General features: G+C 44.8%; 10 non-coding genes and 1 pseudogene across 10 annotated transcripts; all 11 read left to right on the top strand.

Annotated features, from left to right (window-relative positions):
- The first annotated feature begins 613 nt into the window (after positions 1–613).
- Positions 614–804, top strand: LOC141213926 (U2 spliceosomal RNA). The gene has a single exon (XR_012283259.1). It is a non-coding gene; the product is annotated as a U2 spliceosomal RNA (small nuclear RNA).
- A 1115-nt stretch (positions 805–1919) lies between these two features.
- Positions 1920–2110, top strand: LOC141213924 (U2 spliceosomal RNA). The gene has a single exon (XR_012283257.1). It is a non-coding gene; the product is annotated as a U2 spliceosomal RNA (small nuclear RNA).
- Positions 2111–3225: 1115 nt separating this feature from the next.
- Positions 3226–3335, top strand: LOC141214130 (U2 spliceosomal RNA; annotated as a pseudogene).
- A 265-nt stretch (positions 3336–3600) lies between these two features.
- Positions 3601–3800, top strand: LOC141214090 (U2 spliceosomal RNA). Its single transcript, XR_012283417.1, has one exon. It is a non-coding gene; the product is annotated as a U2 spliceosomal RNA (small nuclear RNA).
- A 1115-nt stretch (positions 3801–4915) lies between these two features.
- Positions 4916–5106, top strand: LOC141213923 (U2 spliceosomal RNA). Its single transcript, XR_012283256.1, has one exon. It is a non-coding gene; the product is annotated as a U2 spliceosomal RNA (small nuclear RNA).
- Positions 5107–6221: 1115 nt separating this feature from the next.
- Positions 6222–6412, top strand: LOC141213922 (U2 spliceosomal RNA). The gene has a single exon (XR_012283255.1). It is a non-coding gene; the product is annotated as a U2 spliceosomal RNA (small nuclear RNA).
- A 3354-nt stretch (positions 6413–9766) lies between these two features.
- Positions 9767–9957, top strand: LOC141213921 (U2 spliceosomal RNA). Its single transcript, XR_012283254.1, has one exon. It is a non-coding gene; the product is annotated as a U2 spliceosomal RNA (small nuclear RNA).
- A 3351-nt stretch (positions 9958–13308) lies between these two features.
- On the top strand, positions 13309–13499 carry LOC141213920 (U2 spliceosomal RNA). The gene has a single exon (XR_012283253.1). It is a non-coding gene; the product is annotated as a U2 spliceosomal RNA (small nuclear RNA).
- Positions 13500–14614: 1115 nt separating this feature from the next.
- Positions 14615–14805, top strand: LOC141214004 (U2 spliceosomal RNA). The gene has a single exon (XR_012283335.1). It is a non-coding gene; the product is annotated as a U2 spliceosomal RNA (small nuclear RNA).
- A 1115-nt stretch (positions 14806–15920) lies between these two features.
- On the top strand, positions 15921–16111 carry LOC141213993 (U2 spliceosomal RNA). The gene has a single exon (XR_012283325.1). It is a non-coding gene; the product is annotated as a U2 spliceosomal RNA (small nuclear RNA).
- Positions 16112–22286: 6175 nt separating this feature from the next.
- Positions 22287–22476, top strand: LOC141214101 (U2 spliceosomal RNA). The gene has a single exon (XR_012283426.1). It is a non-coding gene; the product is annotated as a U2 spliceosomal RNA (small nuclear RNA).
- Positions 22477–23266: the final 790 nt, after the last annotated feature.

Below are 23266 nucleotides of genomic sequence, written 5' to 3'. Positions count from 1 at the left end.
TGCTGGAACACTGACTTCTTTCATTTAATGCCTGCAGACTATAAAAGAGAACCCAACCCAAAAAGTTTGGTTGATTAGTCTGTGGCATTCTGTTAAACTGTTGCTTATGGCGGTCTCTGTGAGCTTCTCAGCGACATTCAGCCAGCCAGGTATCCTGCCTGCAGTAGATGGAATGTGGCAATGGAACGCTGGCTGCGCGTGTCATAATAGGCTCTGAGCCTTTATATACCTGTGCACAGCAGCAGCCACCTTCAGTCTGCTGCTGGACAGCCAGCAGCAGCAGCAGCAGGAGAGGTATGTAATCAGGAGCCCTCCTGCTAAGGGTAGACAGCTGCTCGTTCCACCCCACCCCCCGCCTTAATTGGTTCTCCTCCCTTCCAACGGTGTTGAGGCGGGTGGGAACAGCAGGGGGTGAAGGTGCTGTGTTTAAAGAGGTGGAGTTATGCAGATCTAAAACGCGTGGATTGCAGCAGCAGCAAGCCGAAAAGTGCAGGCATGTAAGGGATCTAGAGGTTGACAACATGTCTTCTTAACGGGAGTCCAGGAGCTCATCTCCACAAATGGACTTTTCAGGATCCTTGGGTGGCTCCGTAGTTTGAAACCAATTCTGGTTATCGCTTCTCGGCCTTTTGGCTAAGATCAAGTGTAGTATCTGTTCTTATCAGTTTAATATCTGATACGTCCCCTATCTGGGGACCATATATTAAATGGATTTTTAGAACAGGGAGATGGAAAAAGAGCTTGCTCTGTCCACTCCACGCATTGACCTGGTATTGCAGTATCTCCAGGACCGGTGCACCCCTTCTTTAATGCAGTTTCTAAAATCAGAAAGAATTGAATTCAATGTTTTTTGTTCATTTTGCTTGTTTGTCAGATTTTGGGATGGACTCTTTGGCTTTGCTTTTCTTCTCCTCATTGGATTTTTCATGTTCAAAGTTGCAGAAGCCAGATTACAAGCTCATTTTGGTTCAACTTCAGCAACTGTGCATTGCATTGCCATGTAATGTGATGCAATGCTATCTTTCTAGCTCTCCCTTTTTACTTCCTTTTGGATAAACAGACATATTAGGCAAGCATTTTGGAGCTTTCACCTAAATAACTACAGGTGGTGAGATAAGCTGCACAATATAATTGACCTTTCAGTATATTGTTGCACACACACCATCTATTTAGCAAATGCCCTTGTTATCAACAGCAGCCTTTTAAACTCACCTGAGCTAACAGGTATGTGCGCTGGTTACTCTGCTGCGCTTAAAATTTCTTTTTTGGTTTGCTACAATGCCTTTTCTGAAACGTTGTCTCCCTCTGCTGGAACACTGACTTCTTTCATTTAATGCCTGCAGACTATAAAAGAGAACCCAACCCAAAAAGTTTGGTTGATTAGTCTGTGGCATTCTGTTAAACTGTTGCTTATGGCGGTCTCTGTGAGCTTCTCAGCGACATTCAGCCAGCCAGGTATCCTGCCTGCAGTAGATGGAATGTGGCAATGGAACGCTGGCTGCGCGTGTCATAATAGGCTCTGAGCCTTTATATACCTGTGCACAGCAGCAGCCACCTTCAGTCTGCTGCTGGACAGCCAGCAGCAGCAGCAGCAGGAGAGGTATGTAATCAGGAGCCCTCCTGCTAAGGGTAGACAGCTGCTCGTTCCACCCCACCCCCCGCCTTAATTGGTTCTCCTCCCTTCCAACGGTGTTGAGGCGGGTGGGAACAGCAGGGGGTGAAGGTGCTGTGTTTAAAGAGGTGGAGTTATGCAGATCTAAAACGCGTGGATTGCAGCAGCAGCAAGCCGAAAAGTGCAGGCATGTAAGGGATCTAGAGGTTGACAACATGTCTTCTTAACGGGAGTCCAGGAGCTCATCTCCACAAATGGACTTTTCAGGATCCTTGGGTGGCTCCGTAGTTTGAAACCAATTCTGGTTATCGCTTCTCGGCCTTTTGGCTAAGATCAAGTGTAGTATCTGTTCTTATCAGTTTAATATCTGATACGTCCCCTATCTGGGGACCATATATTAAATGGATTTTTAGAACAGGGAGATGGAAAAAGAGCTTGCTCTGTCCACTCCACGCATTGACCTGGTATTGCAGTATCTCCAGGACCGGTGCACCCCTTCTTTAATGCAGTTTCTAAAATCAGAAAGAATTGAATTCAATGTTTTTTGTTCATTTTGCTTGTTTGTCGGATTTTGGGATGGACTCTTTGGCTTTGCTTTTCTTCTCCTCATTGGATTTTTCATGTTCAAAGTTGCAGAAGCCAGATTACAAGCTCATTTTGGTTCAACTTCAGCAACTGTGCATTGCATTGCCATGTAATGTGATGCAATGCTATCTTTCTAGCTCTCCCTTTTTACTTCCTTTTGGATAAACAGACATATTAGGCAAGCATTTTGGAGCTTTCACCTAAATAACTACAGGTGGTGAGATAAGCTGCACAATATAATTGACCTTTCAGTATATTGTTGCACACACACCATCTATTTAGCAAATGCCCTTGTTATCAACAGCAGCCTTTTAAACTCACCTGAGCTAACAGGTATGTGCGCTGGTTACTCTGCTGCGCTTAAAATTTCTTTTTTGGTTTGCTACAATGCCTTTTCTGAAACGTTGTCTCCCTCTGCTGGAACACTGACTTCTTTCATTTAATGCCTGCAGACTATAAAAGAGAACCCAACCCAAAAAGTTTGGTTGATTAGTCTGTGGCATTCTGTTAAACTGTTGCTTATGGCGGTCTCTGTGAGCTTCTCAGCGACATTCAGCCAGCCAGGTATCCTGCCTGCAGTAGATGGAATGTGGCAATGGAACGCTGGCTGCGCGTGTCATAATAGGCTCTGAGCCTTTATATACCTGTGCACAGCAGCAGCCACCTTCAGTCTGCTGCTGGACAGCCAGCAGCAGCAGCAGCAGGAGAGGTATGTAATCAGGAGCCCTCCTGCTAAGGGTAGACAGCTGCTCGTTCCACCCCACCCCCCGCCTTAATTGGTTCTCCTCCCTTCCAACGGTGTTGAGGCGGGTGGGAACAGCAGGGGGTGAAGGTGCTGTGTTTAAAGAGGTGGAGTTATGCAGATCTAAAACGCGTGGATTGCAGCAGCAGCAAGCCGAAAAGTGCAGGCATGTAAGGGATCTAGAGGTTGACAACATGTCTTCTTAACGGGAGTCCAGGAGCTCATCTCCACAAATGGACTTTTCAGGATCCTTGGGTGGCTCCGTAGTTTGAAACCAATTCTGGTTATCGCTTCTCGGCCTTTTGGCTAAGATCAAGTGTAGTATCTGTTCTTATCTGCTCAGAGACTATTCCATCATGGACGGTCCGGAGGACGAGGACGAGGACTAAACCCCTCCTCCCCCTCTCCCCTTATGTGTCTTGTCTTTCAATAAAGCTTCGGGCCTGTGATTTTCCCCTCCCCATCCCCTTTTTCCCAATCCCCATCCCTTATCACGGTTCGTCGTACTGTATTGATTGACATGCTTTTTCTTTCAGATTGAGTGTTTTGTGTAGCATAGGGGTGTGATGTGTCTAGTTAGTGCGTCGTATCCTCATGCTATGTAAATATGATGTAGAATTCTGTGTGTACTGGGCTGCGGCACTGTACACTGTCTGTTAACTTATTTTTTGTGCTAATAAAAGATATATTCAATCAAAAAAAAAAAAATCTGTTCTTATCAGTTTAATATCTGATACGTCCCCTATCTGGGGACCATATATTAAATGGATTTTTAGAACAGGGAGATGGAAAAAGAGCTTGCTCTGTCCACTCCACGCATTGACCTGGTATTGCAGTATCTCCAGGACCGGTGCACCCCTTCTTTAATGCAGTTTCTAAAATCAGAAAGAATTGAATTCAATGTTTTTTGTTCATTTTGCTTGTTTGTCGGATTTTGGGATGGACTCTTTGGCTTTGCTTTTCTTCTCCTCATTGGATTTTTCATGTTCAAAGTTGCAGAAGCCAGATTACAAGCTCATTTTGGTTCAACTTCAGCAACTGTGCATTGCATTGCCATGTAATGTGATGCAATGCTATCTTTCTAGCTCTCCCTTTTTACTTCCTTTTGGATAAACAGACATATTAGGCAAGCATTTTGGAGCTTTCACCTAAATAACTACAGGTGGTGAGATAAGCTGCACAATATAATTGACCTTTCAGTATATTGTTGCACACACACCATCTATTTAGCAAATGCCCTTGTTATCAACAGCAGCCTTTTAAACTCACCTGAGCTAACAGGTATGTGCGCTGGTTACTCTGCTGCGCTTAAAATTTCTTTTTTGGTTTGCTACAATGCCTTTTCTGAAACGTTGTCTCCCTCTGCTGGAACACTGACTTCTTTCATTTAATGCCTGCAGACTATAAAAGAGAACCCAACCCAAAAAGTTTGGTTGATTAGTCTGTGGCATTCTGTTAAACTGTTGCTTATGGCGGTCTCTGTGAGCTTCTCAGCGACATTCAGCCAGCCAGGTATCCTGCCTGCAGTAGATGGAATGTGGCAATGGAACGCTGGCTGCGCGTGTCATAATAGGCTCTGAGCCTTTATATACCTGTGCACAGCAGCAGCCACCTTCAGTCTGCTGCTGGACAGCCAGCAGCAGCAGCAGCAGGAGAGGTATGTAATCAGGAGCCCTCCTGCTAAGGGTAGACAGCTGCTCGTTCCACCCCACCCCCCGCCTTAATTGGTTCTCCTCCCTTCCAACGGTGTTGAGGCGGGTGGGAACAGCAGGGGGTGAAGGTGCTGTGTTTAAAGAGGTGGAGTTATGCAGATCTAAAACGCGTGGATTGCAGCAGCAGCAAGCCGAAAAGTGCAGGCATGTAAGGGATCTAGAGGTTGACAACATGTCTTCTTAACGGGAGTCCAGGAGCTCATCTCCACAAATGGACTTTTCAGGATCCTTGGGTGGCTCCGTAGTTTGAAACCAATTCTGGTTATCGCTTCTCGGCCTTTTGGCTAAGATCAAGTGTAGTATCTGTTCTTATCAGTTTAATATCTGATACGTCCCCTATCTGGGGACCATATATTAAATGGATTTTTAGAACAGGGAGATGGAAAAAGAGCTTGCTCTGTCCACTCCACGCATTGACCTGGTATTGCAGTATCTCCAGGACCGGTGCACCCCTTCTTTAATGCAGTTTCTAAAATCAGAAAGAATTGAATTCAATGTTTTTTGTTCATTTTACTTGTTTGTCGGATTTTGGGATGGACTCTTTGGCTTTGCTTTTCTTCTCCTCATTGGATTTTTCATGTTCAAAGTTGCAGAAGCCAGATTACAAGCTCATTTTGGTTCAACTTCAGCAACTGTGCATTGCATTGCCATGTAATGTGATGCAATGCTATCTTTCTAGCTCTCCCTTTTTACTTCCTTTTGGATAAACAGACATATTAGGCAAGCATTTTGGAGCTTTCACCTAAATAACTACAGGTGGTGAGATAAGCTGCACAATATAATTGACCTTTCAGTATATTGTTGCACACACACCATCTATTTAGCAAATGCCCTTGTTATCAACAGCAGCCTTTTAAACTCACCTGAGCTAACAGGTATGTGCGCTGGTTACTCTGCTGTGCTTAAAATTTCTTTTTTGGTTTGCTACAATGCCTTTTCTGAAACGTTGTCTCCCTCTGCTGGAACACTGACTTCTTTCATTTAATGCCTGCAGACTATAAAAGAGAACCCAACCCAAAAAGTTTGGTTGATTAGTCTGTGGCATTCTGTTAAACTGTTGCTTATGGCGGTCTCTGTGAGCTTCTCAGCGACATTCAGCCAGCCAGGTATCCTGCCTGCAGTAGATGGAATGTGGCAATGGAACGCTGGCTGCGCGTGTCATAATAGGCTCTGAGCCTTTATATACCTGTGCACAGCAGCAGCCACCTTCAGTCTGCTGCTGGACAGCCAGCAGCAGCAGCAGCAGGAGAGGTATGTAATCAGGAGCCCTCCTGCTAAGGGTAGACAGCTGCTCGTTCCACCCCACCCCCCGCCTTAATTGGTTCTCCTCCCTTCCAACGGTGTTGAGGCGGGTGGGAACAGCAGGGGGTGAAGGTGCTGTGTTTAAAGAGGTGGAGTTATGCAGATCTAAAACGCGTGGATTGCAGCAGCAGCAAGCCGAAAAGTGCAGGCATGTAAGGGATCTAGAGGTTGACAACATGTCTTCTTAACGGGAGTCCAGGAGCTCATCTCCACAAATGGACTTTTCAGGATCCTTGGGTGGCTCCGTAGTTTGAAACCAATTCTGGTTATCGCTTCTCGGCCTTTTGGCTAAGATCAAGTGTAGTATCTGTTCTTATCAGTTTAATATCTGATACGTCCCCTATCTGGGGACCATATATTAAATGGATTTTTAGAACAGGGAGATGGAAAAAGAGCTTGCTCTGTCCACTCCACGCATTGACCTGGTATTGCAGTATCTCCAGGACCGGTGCACCCCTTCTTTAATGCAGTTTCTAAAATCAGAAAGAATTGAATTCAATGTTTTTTGTTCATTTTGCTTGTTTGTCGGATTTTGGGATGGACTCTTTGGCTTTGCTTTTCTTCTCCTCATTGGATTTTTCATGTTCAAAGTTGCAGAAGCCAGATTACAAGCTCATTTTGGTTCAACTTCAGCAACTGTGCATTGCATTGCCATGTAATGTGATGCAATGCTATCTTTCTAGCTCTCCCTTTTTACTTCCTTTTGGATAAACAGACATATTAGGCAAGCATTTTGGAGCTTTCACCTAAATAACTACAGGTGGTGAGATAAGCTGCACAATATAATTGACCTTTCAGTATATTGCTATATTGCTAATGTTAAGAATGCTTATTCATCGGCTGCATTACCCCCCCTGGGGAAATCTGACCACAACCTCATACTATTGTCTCCTGCTTACCAACCAGATGTCCGCAAACAACCAGTGACAATTAAAAAGATAAGGAAGTGGTGTCCAGCAGCAGAGGAGGCGTTACAAGACTGCTTTGATTGTACAGACTGGGAGGTGTTGTGTACCATGAAAGAGAATTGTGATGTTAATGAGATTACTGGCAGAGTTACTGATTACATCAACTTCTGTATGGACATTGTAGTACCTGTTCAAGAGATTCGGTGTTATGCAAACAATAAGCCATGGATTACAAAAGAGTTGAAACATTTACTAAACATGAAAAAACTGGCTTTTAAAAGGAAGGACAAGGAGGCATTGAAAATTATACAGCGAGACCTAAAGGGGAAAATTAAGATTGCCCGTGAGGCATTCAGAGTTAAATTAGAAAATCAATTTGCACGAAAAAGCTCCAGAGAGGTGTGGGCTGGAATGAAGCTAGTGACTGGGTTTAAGGCAAGGTCGGAGCAGGTGGGTGGTGGACTTAGAATGGCTAATGAAATGAATGAGTTCTTCAATAGATTCAGCAATAAAGGTGCGGTAGCAGCAGGGAAGGGGGAGGAGGCCGGGGAACAACTAGCTAAATTAACAGGGGGTGAAATAGATCATTTCTCGGTCTCCAAAAATGACGTGAGGGACCAGTTTAGTAAGCTGGCCATTGGCAAAGCAGCAGGGCCTGACGGTCTCAGTCCACGTGTCCTCAGAGTGTGTGCAAATGAGTTGTGTACTGTCTTCCAGCATCTCTTTAACCAGAGCTTACAATCAAAGAGAGTACCAGTGCTATGGAAGACTTCCTGCCTGGTGCCGGTTCCCAAGACTACCTTCCCGACTTCCCCGGGGGACTATAGACCGGTGGCCTTAACATCGCATGCGATGAAGTCCTTGGAGAGAATAGTACTTGCTCACTTGTGTCCGAGGGTGATGGCGCATACTGATGATCTTCAGTTTGCGTACCGGCAGGGACTGGGGGTGGACGATGCTGTAGCGTCTCTGCTACAAACAGTACATTCCTTTTTGGACAATGATGGAACCACAGTGCGTGCTTTGTTCTTTGATTTCTCTAGTGCGTTCAACACATTACAGCCACTCTTACTGCGTGGAAAGTTGATTAAAATGGCGGTGGATGAGGGACTTGTGAATTGGATAATTGACTACCTGTCGGATAGGCCACAGTTTGTTAGGTGGGGGACGGCTACATCAGATAGTGTACTGAGCAGTGTCGGAGCCCCGCAGGGAACAGTGCTGTCGCCATTCCTCTTTACATTGTACACAGCTGACTTTCAGTATAAATCAGACCGTTGTTACCTCCAGAAGTACTCGGATGACTCTGTGATAGTTGGCGGTATTGGGAAGGACCAGGATGAAGAGGAATATAGAAGGGTGGTTGCGGACTTTGTAGTATGGTGCCAGGCTAACCATCTAGAACTAAATGTTAAGAAAACCAGGGAGTTGGTGATGAGCTATGGAAGGTGCAAGAAGGTATGCCTACCTGTTACCATTGACGGTCAGGATGTGGAGATGGTGGACAGTTTCAAATATTTGGGGGTTTACCTGGATAGCAAGCTAGACTGGAAGTGCCACGTGGAGAAGGTCTACAAGAAGGGGATGAGTAGATTGTACTTCCTAAGGAAGTTAAGGTCTTTTAATGTGTGTGGCAAAATGCTTGAGGTGTTCTACCAATCCATTGTGGCTAGTGCCACCTTTGCGGCAATAATTTGCTGGGGTAACAGTGTGCGTGTTGCTGACGCCAACAAGCTCAACAAACTTATAAAGAAGGCTAGCGCGACGGTGGGCCTACAGCTTGGGACTTTTGAAGAGGTGGTAGAGGAAAGGATTAAGAAGAAGTGCAGAGCTATAATGGGCAACAACACACACCCGCTTTATGAACTGTTTGCGAAACAGAAGAGCACATTCAGCAATCGCCTAATACAACTAAGGTGTAAAAAGGAAAAATACAGGAGATCGTTTGTTCCAACAGCTATGGGGGTGTTTAACAAATGTCTGAAAAGCAATGTCTAAAGTATTCCAAATGTTATGTTATCATATGTGTCATGTTCGAGATCTGTGTTCTGCTGCTGTGATACCGCAATTTCCTACGGGATAAATAAAGTATATCTTATCTTATCTTATCTTATCTTATCTTTTCTTATATTGTTGCACACACACCATCTATTTAGCAAATGCCCTTGTTATCAACAGCAGCCTTTTAAACTCACCTGAGCTAACAGGTATGTGCGCTGGTTACTCTGCTGCGCTTAAAATTTCTTTTTTGGTTTGCTACAATGCCTTTTCTGAAACGTTGTCTCCCTCTGCTGGAACACTGACTTCTTTCATTTAATGCCTGCAGACTATAAAAGAGAACCCAACCCAAAAAGTTTGGTTGATTAGTCTGTGGCATTCTGTTAAACTGTTGCTTATGGCGGTCTCTGTGAGCTTCTCAGCGACATTCAGCCAGCCAGGTATCCTGCCTGCAGTAGATGGAATGTGGCAATGGAACGCTGGCTGCGCGTGTCATAATAGGCTCTGAGCCTTTATATACCTGTGCACAGCAGCAGCCACCTTCAGTCTGCTGCTGGACAGCCAGCAGCAGCAGCAGCAGCAGGAGAGGTATGTAATCAGGAGCCCTCCTGCTAAGGGTAGACAGCTGCTCGTTCCACCCCACCCCCCGCCTTAATTGGTTCTCCTCCCTTCCAACGGTGTTGAGGCGGGTGGGAACAGCAGGGGGTGAAGGTGCTGTGTTTAAAGAGGTGGAGTTATGCAGATCTAAAACGCGTGGATTGCAGCAGCAGCAAGCCGAAAAGTGCAGGCATGTAAGGGATCTAGAGGTTGACAACATGTCTTCTTAACGGGAGTCCAGGAGCTCATCTCCACAAATGGACTTTTCAGGATCCTTGGGTGGCTCCGTAGTTTGAAACCAATTCTGGTTATCGCTTCTCGGCCTTTTGGCTAAGATCAAGTGTAGTATCTGTTCTTATCAGTTTAATATCTGATACGTCCCCTATCTGGGGACCATATATTAAATGGATTTTTAGAACAGGGAGATGGAAAAAGAGCTTGCTCTGTCCACTCCACGCATTGACCTGGTATTGCAGTATCTCCAGGACCGGTGCACCCCTTCTTTAATGCAGTTTCTAAAATCAGAAAGAATTGAATTCAATGTTTTTTGTTCATTTTGCTTGTTTGTCGGATTTTGGGATGGACTCTTTGGCTTTGCTTTTCTTCTCCTCATTGGATTTTTCATGTTCAAAGTTGCAGAAGCCAGATTACAAGCTCATTTTGGTTCAACTTCAGCAACTGTGCATTGCATTGCCATGTAATGTGATGCAATGCTATCTTTCTAGCTCTCCCTTTTTACTTCCTTTTGGATAAACAGACATATTAGGCAAGCATTTTGGAGCTTTCACCTAAATAACTACAGGTGGTGAGATAAGCTGCACAATATAATTGACCTTTCAGTATATTGCTATATTGCTAATGTTAAGAATGCTTATTCATCGGCTGCATTACCCCCCCTGGGGAAATCTGACCACAACCTCATACTATTGTCTCCTGCTTACCAACCAGATGTCCGCAAACAACCAGTGACAATTAAAAAGATAAGGAAGTGGTGTCCAGCAGCAGAGGAGGCGTTACAAGACTGCTTTGATTGTACAGACTGGGAGGTGTTGTGTACCATGAAAGAGAATTGTGATGTTAATGAGATTACTGGCAGAGTTACTGATTACATCAACTTCTGTATGGACATTGTAGTACCTGTTCAAGAGATTCGGTGTTATGCAAACAATAAGCCATGGATTACAAAAGAGTTGAAACATTTACTAAACATGAAAAAACTGGCTTTTAAAAGGAAGGACAAGGAGGCATTGAAAATTATACAGCGAGACCTAAAGGGGAAAATTAAGATTGCCCGTGAGGCATTCAGAGTTAAATTAGAAAATCAATTTGCACGAAAAAGCTCCAGAGAGGTGTGGGCTGGAATGAAGCTAGTGACTGGGTTTAAGGCAAGGTCGGAGCAGGTGGGTGGTGGACTTAGAATGGCTAATGAAATGAATGAGTTCTTCAATAGATTCAGCAATAAAGGTGCGGTAGCAGCAGGGAAGGGGGAGGAGGCCGGGGAACAACTAGCTAAATTAACAGGGGGTGAAATAGATCATTTCTCGGTCTCCAAAAATGACGTGAGGGACCAGTTTAGTAAGCTGGCCATTGGCAAAGCAGCAGGGCCTGACGGTCTCAGTCCACGTGTCCTCAGAGTGTGTGCAAATGAGTTGTGTACTGTCTTCCAGCATCTCTTTAACCAGAGCTTACAATCAAAGAGAGTACCAGTGCTATGGAAGACTTCCTGCCTGGTGCCGGTTCCCAAGACTACCTTCCCGACTTCCCCGGGGGACTATAGACCGGTGGCCTTAACATCGCATGCGATGAAGTCCTTGGAGAGAATAGTACTTGCTCACTTGTGTCCGAGGGTGATGGCGCATACTGATGATCTTCAGTTTGCGTACCGGCAGGGACTGGGGGTGGACGATGCTGTAGCGTCTCTGCTACAAACAGTACATTCCTTTTTGGACAATGATGGAACCACAGTGCGTGCTTTGTTCTTTGATTTCTCTAGTGCGTTCAACACATTACAGCCACTCTTACTGCGTGGAAAGTTGATTAAAATGGCGGTGGATGAGGGACTTGTGAATTGGATAATTGACTACCTGTCGGATAGGCCACAGTTTGTTAGGTGGGGGACGGCTACATCAGATAGTGTACTGAGCAGTGTCGGAGCCCCGCAGGGAACAGTGCTGTCGCCATTCCTCTTTACATTGTACACAGCTGACTTTCAGTATAAATCAGACCGTTGTTACCTCCAGAAGTACTCGGATGACTCTGTGATAGTTGGCGGTATTGGGAAGGACCAGGATGAAGAGGAATATAGAAGGGTGGTTGCGGACTTTGTAGTATGGTGCCAGGCTAACCATCTAGAACTAAATGTTAAGAAAACCAGGGAGTTGGTGATGAGCTATGGAAGGTGCAAGAAGGTATGCCTACCTGTTACCATTGACGGTCAGGATGTGGAGATGGTGGACAGTTTCAAATATTTGGGGGTTTACCTGGATAGCAAGCTAGACTGGAAGTGCCACGTGGAGAAGGTCTACAAGAAGGGGATGAGTAGATTGTACTTCCTAAGGAAGTTAAGGTCTTTTAATGTGTGTGGCAAAATGCTTGAGGTGTTCTACCAATCCATTGTGGCTAGTGCCACCTTTGCGGCAATAATTTGCTGGGGTAACAGTGTGCGTGTTGCTGACGCCAACAAGCTCAACAAACTTATAAAGAAGGCTAGCGCGACGGTGGGCCTACAGCTTGGGACTTTTGAAGAGGTGGTAGAGGAAAGGATTAAGAAGAAGTGCAGAGCTATAATGGGCAACAACACACACCCGCTTTATGAACTGTTTGCGAAACAGAAGAGCACATTCAGCAATCGCCTAATACAACTAAGGTGTAAAAAGGAAAAATACAGGAGATCGTTTGTTCCAACAGCTATGGGGGTGTTTAACAAATGTCTGAAAAGCAATGTCTAAAGTATTCCAAATGTTATGTTATCATATGTGTCATGTTCGAGATCTGTGTTCTGCTGCTGTGATACCGCAATTTCCTACGGGATAAATAAAGTATATCTTATCTTATCTTATCTTATCTTATCTTATCTTATATTGTTGCACACACACCATCTATTTAGCAAATGCCCTTGTTATCAACAGCAGCCTTTTAAACTCACCTGAGCTAACAGGTATGTGCGCTGGTTACTCTGCTGCGCTTAAAATTTCTTTTTTGGTTTGCTACAATGCCTTTTCTGAAACGTTGTCTCCCTCTGCTGGAACACTGACTTCTTTCATTTAATGCCTGCAGACTATAAAAGAGAACCCAACCCAAAAAGTTTGGTTGATTAGTCTGTGGCATTCTGTTAAACTGTTGCTTATGGCGGTCTCTGTGAGCTTCTCAGCGACATTCAGCCAGCCAGGTATCCTGCCTGCAGTAGATGGAATGTGGCAATGGAACGCTGGCTGCGCGTGTCATAATAGGCTCTGAGCCTTTATATACCTGTGCACAGCAGCAGCCACCTTCAGTCTGCTGCTGGACAGCCAGCAGCAGCAGCAGCAGGAGAGGTATGTAATCAGGAGCCCTCCTGCTAAGGGTAGACAGCTGCTCGTTCCACCCCACCCCCCGCCTTAATTGGTTCTCCTCCCTTCCAACGGTGTTGAGGCGGGTGGGAACAGCAGGGGGTGAAGGTGCTGTGTTTAAAGAGGTGGAGTTATGCAGATCTAAAACGCGTGGATTGCAGCAGCAGCAAGCCGAAAAGTGCAGGCATGTAAGGGATCTAGAGGTTGACAACATGTCTTCTTAACGGGAGTCCAGGAGCTCATCTCCACAAATGGACTTTTCAGGATCCTTGGGTGGCTCCGTAGTTTGAAACCAATTCTGGTTATCGCTTCTCGGCCTTTTGGCTAAGATCAAGTGTAGTATCTGTTCTTATCAGTTTAATATCTGATACGTCCCCTATCTGGGGACCATATATTAAATGGATTTTTAGAACAGGGAGATGGAAAAAGAGCTTGCTCTGTCCACTCCACGCATTGACCTGGTATTGCAGTATCTCCAGGACCGGTGCACCCCTTCTTTAATGCAGTTTCTAAAATCAGAAAGAATTGAATTCAATGTTTTTTGTTCATTTTGCTTGTTTGTCGGATTTTGGGATGGACTCTTTGGCTTTGCTTTTCTTCTCCTCATTGGATTTTTCATGTTCAAAGTTGCAGAAGCCAGATTACAAGCTCATTTTGGTTCAACTTCAGCAACTGTGCATTGCATTGCCATGTAATGTGATGCAATGCTATCTTTCTAGCTCTCCCTTTTTACTTCCTTTTGGATAAACAGACATATTAGGCAAGCATTTTGGAGCTTTCACCTAAATAACTACAGGTGGTGAGATAAGCTGCACAATATAATTGACCTTTCAGTATATTGTTGCACACACACCATCTATTTAGCAAATGCCCTTGTTATCAACAGCAGCCTTTTAAACTCACCTGAGCTAACAGGTATGTGCGCTGGTTACTCTGCTGCGCTTAAAATTTCTTTTTTGGTTTGCTACAATGCCTTTTCTGAAACGTTGTCTCCTTCTGCTGGAACACTGACTTCTTTCATTTAATGCCTGCAGACTATAAAATAGAACCCAACCCAAAAAGTTTGGTTGATTAGTCTGTGGCATTCTGTTAAACTGTTGCTTATGGCGGTCTCTGTGAGCTTCTCAGCGACATTCAGCCAGCCAGGTATCCTGCCTGCAGTAGATGGAATGTGGCAATGGAACGCTGGCTGCGCGTGTCATAATAGGCTCTGAGCCTTTATATACCTGTGCACAGCAGCAGCCACCTTCAGTCTGCTGCTGGACAGCCAGCAGCAGCAGCAGCAGGAGAGGTATGTAATCAGGAGCCCTCCTGCTAAGGGTAGACAGCTGCTCGTTCCACCCCACCCCCCGCCTTAATTGGTTCTCCTCCCTTCCAACGGTGTTGAGGCGGGTGGGAACAGCAGGGGGTGAAGGTGCTGTGTTTAAAGAGGTGGAGTTATGCAGATCTAAAACGCGTGGATTGCAGCAGCAGCAAGCCGAAAAGTGCAGGCATGTAAGGGATCTAGAGGTTGACAACATGTCTTCTTAACGGAAGTCCAGGAGCTCATCTCCACAAATGGACTTTTCAGGATCCTTGGGTGGCTCCGTAGTTTGAAACCAATTCTGGTTATCGCTTCTCGGCCTTTTGGCTAAGATCAAGTGTAGTATCTGTTCTTATCAGTTTAATATCTGATACGTCCCCTATCTGGGGACCATATATTAAATGGATTTTTAGAACAGGGAGATGGAAAAAGAGCTTGCTCTGTCCACTCCACGCATTGACCTGGTATTGCAGTATCTCCAGGACTGGTGCACCCCTTCTTTAATGCAGTTTCTAAAATCAGAAAGAATTGAATTCAATGTTTTTTGTTCATTTTGCTTGTTTGTCGGATTTTGGGATGGACTCTTTGGCTTTGCTTTTCTTCTCCTCATTGGATTTTTCATGTTCAAAGTTGCAGAAGCCAGATTACAAGCTCATTTTGGTTCAACTTCAGCAACTGTGCATTGCATTGCCATGTAATGTGATGCAATGCTATCTTTCTAGCTCTCCCTTTTTACTTCCTTTTGGATAAACAGACATATTAGGCAAGCATTTTGGAGCTTTCACCTAAATAACTACAGGTGGTGAGATAAGCTGCACAATATAATTGACCTTTCAGTATATTGTTGCACACACACCATCTATTTAGCAAATGCCCTTGTTATCAACAGCAGCCTTTTAAACTCACCTGAGCTAACAGGTATGTGCGCTGGTTACTCTGCTGCGCTTAAAATTTCTTTTTTGGTTTGCTACAATGCCTTTTCTGAAACGTTGTCTCCCTCTGCTGGAACACTGACTTCTTTCATTTAATGCCTGCAGACTATAAAAGAGAACCCAACCTAAAAAGTTTGGTTGATTAGTCTGTGGCATTCTGTTAAACTGTTGCTTATGGCGGTCTCTGTGAGCTTCTCAGCGACATTCAGCCAGCCAGGTATCCTGCCTGCAGTAGATGGAATGTGGCAATGGAACGCTGGCTGCGCGTGTCATAATAGGCTCTGAGCCTTTATATACCTGTGCACAGCAGCAGCCACCTTCAGTCTGCTGCTGGACAGCCAGCAGCAGCAGCAGCAGGAGAGGTATGTAATCAGGAGCCCTCCTGCTAAGGGTAGACAGCTGCTCGTTCCACCCCACCCCCCGCCTTAATTGGTTCTCCTCCCTTCCAACGGTGTTGAGGCGGGTGGGAACAGCAGGGGGTGAAGGTGCTGTGTTTAAAGAGGTGGAGTTATGCAGATCTAAAACGCGTGGATTGCAGCAGCAGCAAGCCGAAAAGTGCAGGCATGTAAGGGATCTAGAGGTTGACAACATGTCTTCTTAACGGGAGTCCAGGAGCTCATCTCCACAAATGGACTTTTCAGGATCCTTGGGTGGCTCCGTAGTTTGAAACCAATTCTGGTTATCGCTTCTCGGCCTTTTGGCTAAGATCAAGTGTAGTATCTGTTCTTATCAGTTTAATATCTGATACGTCCCCTATCTGGGGACCATATATTAAATGGATTTTTAGAACAGGGAGATGGAAAAAGAGCTTGCTCTGTCCACTCCATGCATTGACCTGGTATTGCAGTATCTCCAGGACCGGTGCACCCCTTCTTTAATGCAGTTTCTAAAATCAGAAAGAATTGAATTCAATGTTTTTTGTTCATTTTGCTTGTTTGTCGGATTTTGGGATGGACTCTTTGGCTTTGCTTTTCTTCTCCTCATTGGATTTTTCATGTTCAAAGTTGCAGAAGCCAGATTACAAGCTCATTTTGGTTCAACTTCAGCAACTGTGCATTGCATTGCCATGTAATGTGATGCAATGCTATCTTTCTAGCTCTCCCTTTTTACTTCCTTTTGGATAAACAGACATATTAGGCAAGCATTTTGGAGCTTTCACCTAAATAACTACAGGTGGTGAGATAAGCTGCACAATATAATTGACCTTTCAGTATATTGTTGCACACACACCATCTATTTAGCAAATGCCCTTGTTATCAACAGCAGCCTTTTAAACTCACCTGAGCTAACAGGTATGTGCGCTGGTTACTCTGCTGCGCTTAAAATTTCTTTTTTGGTTTGCTACAATGCCTTTTCTGAAACGTTGTCTCCCTCTGCTGGAACACTGACTTCTTTCATTTAATGCCTGCAGACTATAAAAGAGAACCCAACCCAAAAAGTTTGGTTGATTAGTCTGTGGCATTCTGTTAAACTGTTGCTTATGGCGGTCTCTGTGAGCTTCTCAGCGACATTCAGCCAGCCAGGTATCCTGCCTGCAGTAGATGGAATGTGGCAATGGAACGCTGGCTGCGCGTGTCATAATAGGCTCTGAGCCTTTATATACCTGTGCACAGCAGCAGCCACCTTCAGTCTGCTGCTGGACAGCCAGCAGCAGCAGCAGCAGGAGAGGTATGTAATCAGGAGCCCTCCTGCTAAGGGTAGACAGCTGCTCGCTCCACCCCACCCCCCGCCTTAATTGGTTCTCCTCCCTTCCAACGGTGTTGAGGCGGGTGGGAACAGCAGGGGGTGAAGGTGCTGTGTTTAAAGAGGTGGAGTTATGCAGATCTAAAACGCGTGGATTGCAGCAGCAGCAAGCCGAAAAGTGCAGGCATGTAAGGGATCTAGAGGTTGACAACATGTCTTCTTAACGGGAGTCCAGGAGCTCATCTCCACAAATGGACTTTTCAGGATCCTTGGGTGGCTCCGTAGTTTGAAACCAATTCTGGTTATCGCTTCTCGGCCTTTTGGCACGATCTATCAGGTTTACCTGTGTGGTCTTGCCTGTGAGGTGCTCTTGGTACCCTTTCTCTCGGCCTGGGGGGATCGTTCCTCTTCGGAGGGACTTAACCCCCCTGCTGCTATTGGGAGGAAGGATTAGTCCGGGAGCAACGGGAAGGGATCCCATGAAGGCTTGCGCCTTTCAGAGAGAAGAGTCGGTACGTTCCTGAGTGAAGGATGCCGGCAACGCTCACATATTCATCGGGTGATGCCCGGATGCGGAACACCGTGAGGATTGAAGTTGGAGCAGCATCGAGGATGGAGAAGAATTTGGACTACATCTGCCATAGGATTCTTCTTGGAGTTCTGGAGTTTCGGCGGGAAGACATATTCTGCTTCCAGGACAACGAGTACAAGGGGACATACACCATCACCTTCAAGAGCCAGGGATGCTGTCAGCAACTCGTACAAAAGGTAAACGAGAAAAACTACTTAGATGAGTTGGATGGACTAACCTTTTGTCTCTTGTATGCTTATGACGAGATCCCCATCGTGGTGCATTTCCCGAACCCCTTTGTGGAAGCTGCAGACATCTCGACCTACCTTACCCGCTATTGTGATGATCTGAGATACCTGGGTACTGTGAAGAACGCGGTAGGCTTCTGGTGCGGCAAGAGAAGGTATATGGCCCGTCTAAAGAGGGACCTTAGTGGAGTGGGAGGAATGCTACACCCTCCCTCAACCTTCGTAATCGGTAAGAGCAGAGGCTACTTATTTTATCCTGGAATGCCAGTATGTTGCAGGAACTGTGGACAAATGGGTCATACCCAAACGTCCTGCTCGGGCAGGAAAGTAGACCGCTGCAATAATTGCAGCTGTTACGGACATTTAATGAAGGACTGTCCCGCTGGGAGGAAATGTAATCTCTGCGGTGAGGCGGGGCACATGTTCCGAGGATGCCCCAACAGGACCAGGACCAGGACCTACGCAGAAGCTGCATCTTCTGAAGCTGAGCCGATGCGCCCACCGGTCTTCACTGGCAGGCCGGCGTCGGAGGGCGGTTCGAAGGGCGAGAAGGCTGGGATGGAGCAGGGAGCCGGAGGCCCCTCTGGGGCGGCACCTGCATCGAAGTCCCTTAACGATGGGCGGACCTCGCATGGACCGGAGCGGGGGGGTCCTCCTTCTGGGAGGGTATCCTCCGTATCGATGGTTCCCGATACCGATCCTGTTGGGCTGGAGGGTGGTGCCCCTGTGCGGTTGGCTACAGGGGACCACGCAGCGATGGCCTCAGGATCTTCCAGGGCGATTAGCCAGCCAGATGAGGGGGCTTTGCTTCTAGGTGGCGAACATCAGGAAATCTGTGTTGCTGATCTTGTCCTGATGGACCAGTCTCCCCCCCTGGAGGAGGTGGAGGAAGAGGAGGACTGCACCAGTGACCTAGTGGAGTCTGCCCCGAAAAAGAGACGGAATGTCGAATCCCCAGCGTCTCCTGGAATGTGGCTGGGAACCGTGACCTACGAGGGGGCAACCGCCGGCTCACAGAATATCGAGTCGTTTGGGTCATCTAGCCCGGATGTCCTGGAGCAATTTGATATACAGGGCTTTGAGTCAGGTGTCCTCATGGAAGATCCACCACCCTGACCTATGAATGCCCACAATAAGACTTGTCTCACTGAATGTGAGGTCATTAAAGAGCCCAGTTCGTAGGGCTGCTCTATTCAAGTATTTAGAAACCACTGACTTTGACATATGTTTATTACAGGAATGCGGGATACAACATGCACTAAATTATAATGATATCAAGACAGATTGGAGACTGGGGCCCTCCATCTGGTCTGGCTCCAATGACAACAAGTCAGCGGGGGTGGGCTTCCTCTGTCGTGGGAGAAATATTACTATAAATGCTGTCACAGAAATAGTACCAGGCAGAGTGGTTTTAGTGCATTTTAAATTTAATGGTTTTACCCTACGTGTAATGAATATTTATGCTCCCCCTGATAAGCAAGAGAGAATTAATTTATTTGGGATATTGCCATTGTACTGTACTGGGTCATCTCCCCTGGTCGTAGGGGGTGATTTTAATTGTCTTTGTGCTAGTGAACAACGAGCAGGGGGTGACCCTTTACGCAAATTGGATAAGTCATGTCATCTATTGAAAGATTTTATAACTGATTTTAAATTATGCGATGCGTGGAGGTCACTCCTGCCGACGGACCCTGGTTATACGTGGTCCGGAAGAGGGGTGTCCTCCAGGATCGATTTTATTTTCCTATCAGATGATTTTAACCCTGTAAAATGTGTTTTAACATCAAATATATTTTCTGACCATAAGGGCTTGGAGGTGCATCTAGAATACCGGGATGAACAGAGGGTCAACAGGGGCCTCTGGCGTCTAAGTACTTACCTGCTGGAGGACCCTCTGATTCGACAAGACTTTGGTAAAGCCTATCAAGCCTGGCGGCGACAAAAACCTTCTGATGCCCCTATGGTAACCTGGTGGGAAAATTTGAAAAAAAAAGTCAGAATGTTTTTTATAAAAGCAGGGAGACGTAAAGCTAGAGAGAAAAAAAGATGTTTTAGTGATCTTAACACCAAACTGCAAACACTTTTTAAATTCAAAGAGCTAGGGGTGGAGGTGGGAGATGATATTGCTAGCCTAAAAACTGAAATTCAGAACTGCATAGACACAAAGGGGAAAGAGATTATTTTTAACTCTAGAGTGCAGCACTTGGAGGAGGGGGAGAAGTGCTCTCGCTTCTTCTTCAAAAAAGTCATGGATAAAAGAGAAGTGATCACAAATCTAGAGGGTGAAACATCTATGCAGGGAATGTTGAATGCTACTTTTAACTTTTATAAGCATCTTTTTAGTAAAAAGTGTATAGATGAGTCCTTTTTATCTGATGCTCTTAATGATCTCGATTTTAAGTTAAATTTTACAGACCAGGAGTTTTTAGAACGCGATATTGTTTTAGAGGAATTATTTTATGTTTTTAAAAGTTTCTCTAAGGGCAAAGCACCTGGGTGTGACGGACTACCTGTAGAATTTTACCTTACTTTTTGGGACATTTTAAAAGAGGAACTTTTTATGCTTTTTAAAGAAGTTTTTATTTGTGAACAGTTGCCATTTTCGTGGAGGAGAGGAGTGGTGTCTTTGATATATAAAAAAGGTGACCGCAGTACTCTAGCGAATTGGAGACCCATAACTCTCCTAAATGTTGATTACAAGGTACTTGCTAAGGTGGTTGCAGACCGGCTCAGGAGTGTCATTGCCAAACTAATCCAGCCTGAGCAGGTTTGTAGTGTACCAGGCAGAAGTATTTCAGAGGTTTTAAACGTATTAAGGGATGTAATTTGGTATTCCAGAGACCGGGGTCAAAATGTAGCTCTTTTAGCCCTAGATTTTGAAAAAGCTTTCGATAGAGTCTCTCATAGATTTCTTTTTAGAGTTTTAAAAAGAATGGGTATCCCTAATATGCTTTTAAATTGTATTAAGATTTTATATAAAAATTGTTTTAGTCAAATTTCTCTTAATGGCTTTTTAACAGATGGAGTTCCCCTTGAGTCCGGAGTGAAGCAGGGATGCCCCTTGTCGCCCATCCTGTTCATCTGCGCCATGGAGCCCCTGCTGAGCGCAATAAGGAAAGACAAAGTGATTAGAGGGGTTCCTGTTCCAGGCGGAGGTGGCAGTGATGTGAGAGTCTTTGGCTACATGGATGACGTGACGGTTGTGTGCGTGGACCCTGCTTCCCTCCGGAGGGCGGTGTTGCGCATTGATTTTTTTTCCCAGGCATCTGGTTTTAAACTTAATTTAAATAAATCTGAATGTCTGACTTTGGGATCCTGGGACACCGCCCAACTCCCGCAGCTCACTATAAAACGAGACAATGTAAAAATTCTTGGAGTTGTTTTTAACGAGGAGAATGTGGGAACTCAAAGCTGGGAGAATGTCATAGAAAAAATGTCAAAGAAAATATCATTTTGGGGTTTGAGGTCCCTAACAATGGAGGGGAAAATTTTAATTATAAAATCAGTGTTGTTACCCCTCATACTGTATATAGCTATGGTGTACCCCCCCTCTGATGTTTTAATTAAAAAAATGACTAGGATGATCTTTATGTTTTTATGGAACTCCAAAATGGAAAAATTAAGGCGAGAAATAATGAGGAAGAATAAAATGAACGGCGGAAGGGATGTCCCCGATTTACATATTTATTTGTATTTAAATTATTTCTGCTTTTGTTTCAAACATTTTAATGGTAATAGTGCGCTAAGTTATTTTTTAAAATATACTTGTGGGATGATTTTTAAAAGATGGTTTAAGTTGTCGTTGAATTCCCCTGTTTTACTATGCCCCCCCAAACACCAAGCAATCTTAGAAAAGACTGTTCGATTTTATAGCCTTGGTGATTTTAATATGGACATTTTTAAAGACCGCAAGAAGCTTTTATCTTTTCTGAGGAGGAATGAAGATGTGACTCCCATAGTAAATTTCTCAGAAGAGAGATCGAAGCAAGTTTGGAAGAATGTCTTCGGGAAATTCTTAGCAAATGGACATAAGGACATCGCATGGATGGTGGTCCACCAGTGCCTCCCCACCAGAGAATTTCAACACAGGAGAGGCCTGGTGGCCAGAGCCAAATGCCCCAGAGACTCATGTGTTAATGACGAAACCACCTTGCACCTTATGTGGAATTGCCCATTTGCACAGGAACTTTGGCACAAAGTTGGGATTCTTTTAAAATGGACTTGCGGTTTAAGAGATTTTAACCATGAATATGTTTTATATGGCCTTTTTAAATGTCCGACCCCTCAACAGTATTGTATATGTTGGTGTATGATTAACTGTTTTAAAGAAGCCCTTTGGAAGGCACGCAATATTTTACTTTTTAAACGTGATTCTATTTCTGTGAAGGATTGTCTTAAAATTGCTTTTAGCCAGATGTATATTTATTACTTGAGGGATGTCAAATGTATTGGGAGGAGGGATGCTAATCGTATATGGGGTTTTTATGGGTGGAATTCTGTGTTTTAATAATGTACTGTTTGTGTTGTTGTTTTTGATTGTAAACCATCTTTTACGCACTTAATAAAATATGTTGAAACCTGATCTGTTCTTATCAGTTTAATATCTGATACGTCCCCTATCTGGGGACCATATATTAAATGGATTTTTAGAACAGGGAGATGGAAAAAGAGCTTGCTCTGTCCACTCCACGCATTGACCTGGTATTGCAGTATCTCCAGGACCGGTGCACCCCTTCTTTAATGCAGTTTCTAAAATCAGAAAGAATTGAATTCAATGTTTTTTGTTCATTTTGCTTGTTTGTCGGATTTTGGGATGGACTCTTTGGCTTTGCTTTTCTTCTCCTCATTGGATTTTTCATGTTCAAAGTTGCAGAAGCCAGATTACAAGCTCATTTTGGTTCAACTTCAGCAACTGTGCATTGCATTGCCATGTAATGTGATGCAATGCTATCTTTCTAGCTCTCCCTTTTTACTTCCTTTTGGATAAACAGACATATTAGGCAAGCATTTTGGAGCTTTCACCTAAATAACTACAGGTGGTGAGATAAGCTGCACAATATAATTGACCTTTCAGTATATTGTTGCACACACACCATCTATTTAGCAAATGCCCTTGTTATCAACAGCAGCCTTTTAAACTCACCTGAGCTAACAGGTATGTGCGCTGGTTACTCTGCTGCGCTTAAAATTTCTTTTTTGGTTTGCTACAATGCCTTTTCTGAAACGTTGTCTCCCTCTGCTGGAACACTGACTTCTTTCATTTAATGCCTGCAGACTATAAAAGAGAACCCAACCCAAAAAGTTTGGTTGATTAGTCTGTGGCATTCTGTTAAACTGTTGCTTATGGCGGTCTCTGTGAGCTTCTCAGCGACATTCAGCCAGCCAGGTATCCTGCCTGCAGTAGATGGAATGTGGCAATGGAACGCTGGCTGCGCGTGTCATAATAGGCTCTGAGCCTTTATATACCTGTGCACAGCAGCAGCCACCTTCAGTCTGCTGCTGGACAGCCAGCAGCAGCAGCAGCA

Source organism: Phyllobates terribilis, unplaced genomic scaffold (genome assembly GCF_046119375.1).
Source record: "Phyllobates terribilis strain yellow unplaced genomic scaffold, ASM4611937v1 Scaffold_213__1_contigs__length_3403324, whole genome shotgun sequence".
Classification (NCBI taxonomy): Eukaryota; Metazoa; Chordata; class Amphibia; order Anura; family Dendrobatidae; genus Phyllobates; species Phyllobates terribilis.
This window is presented reverse-complemented; position numbering and strand designations above follow the sequence as displayed.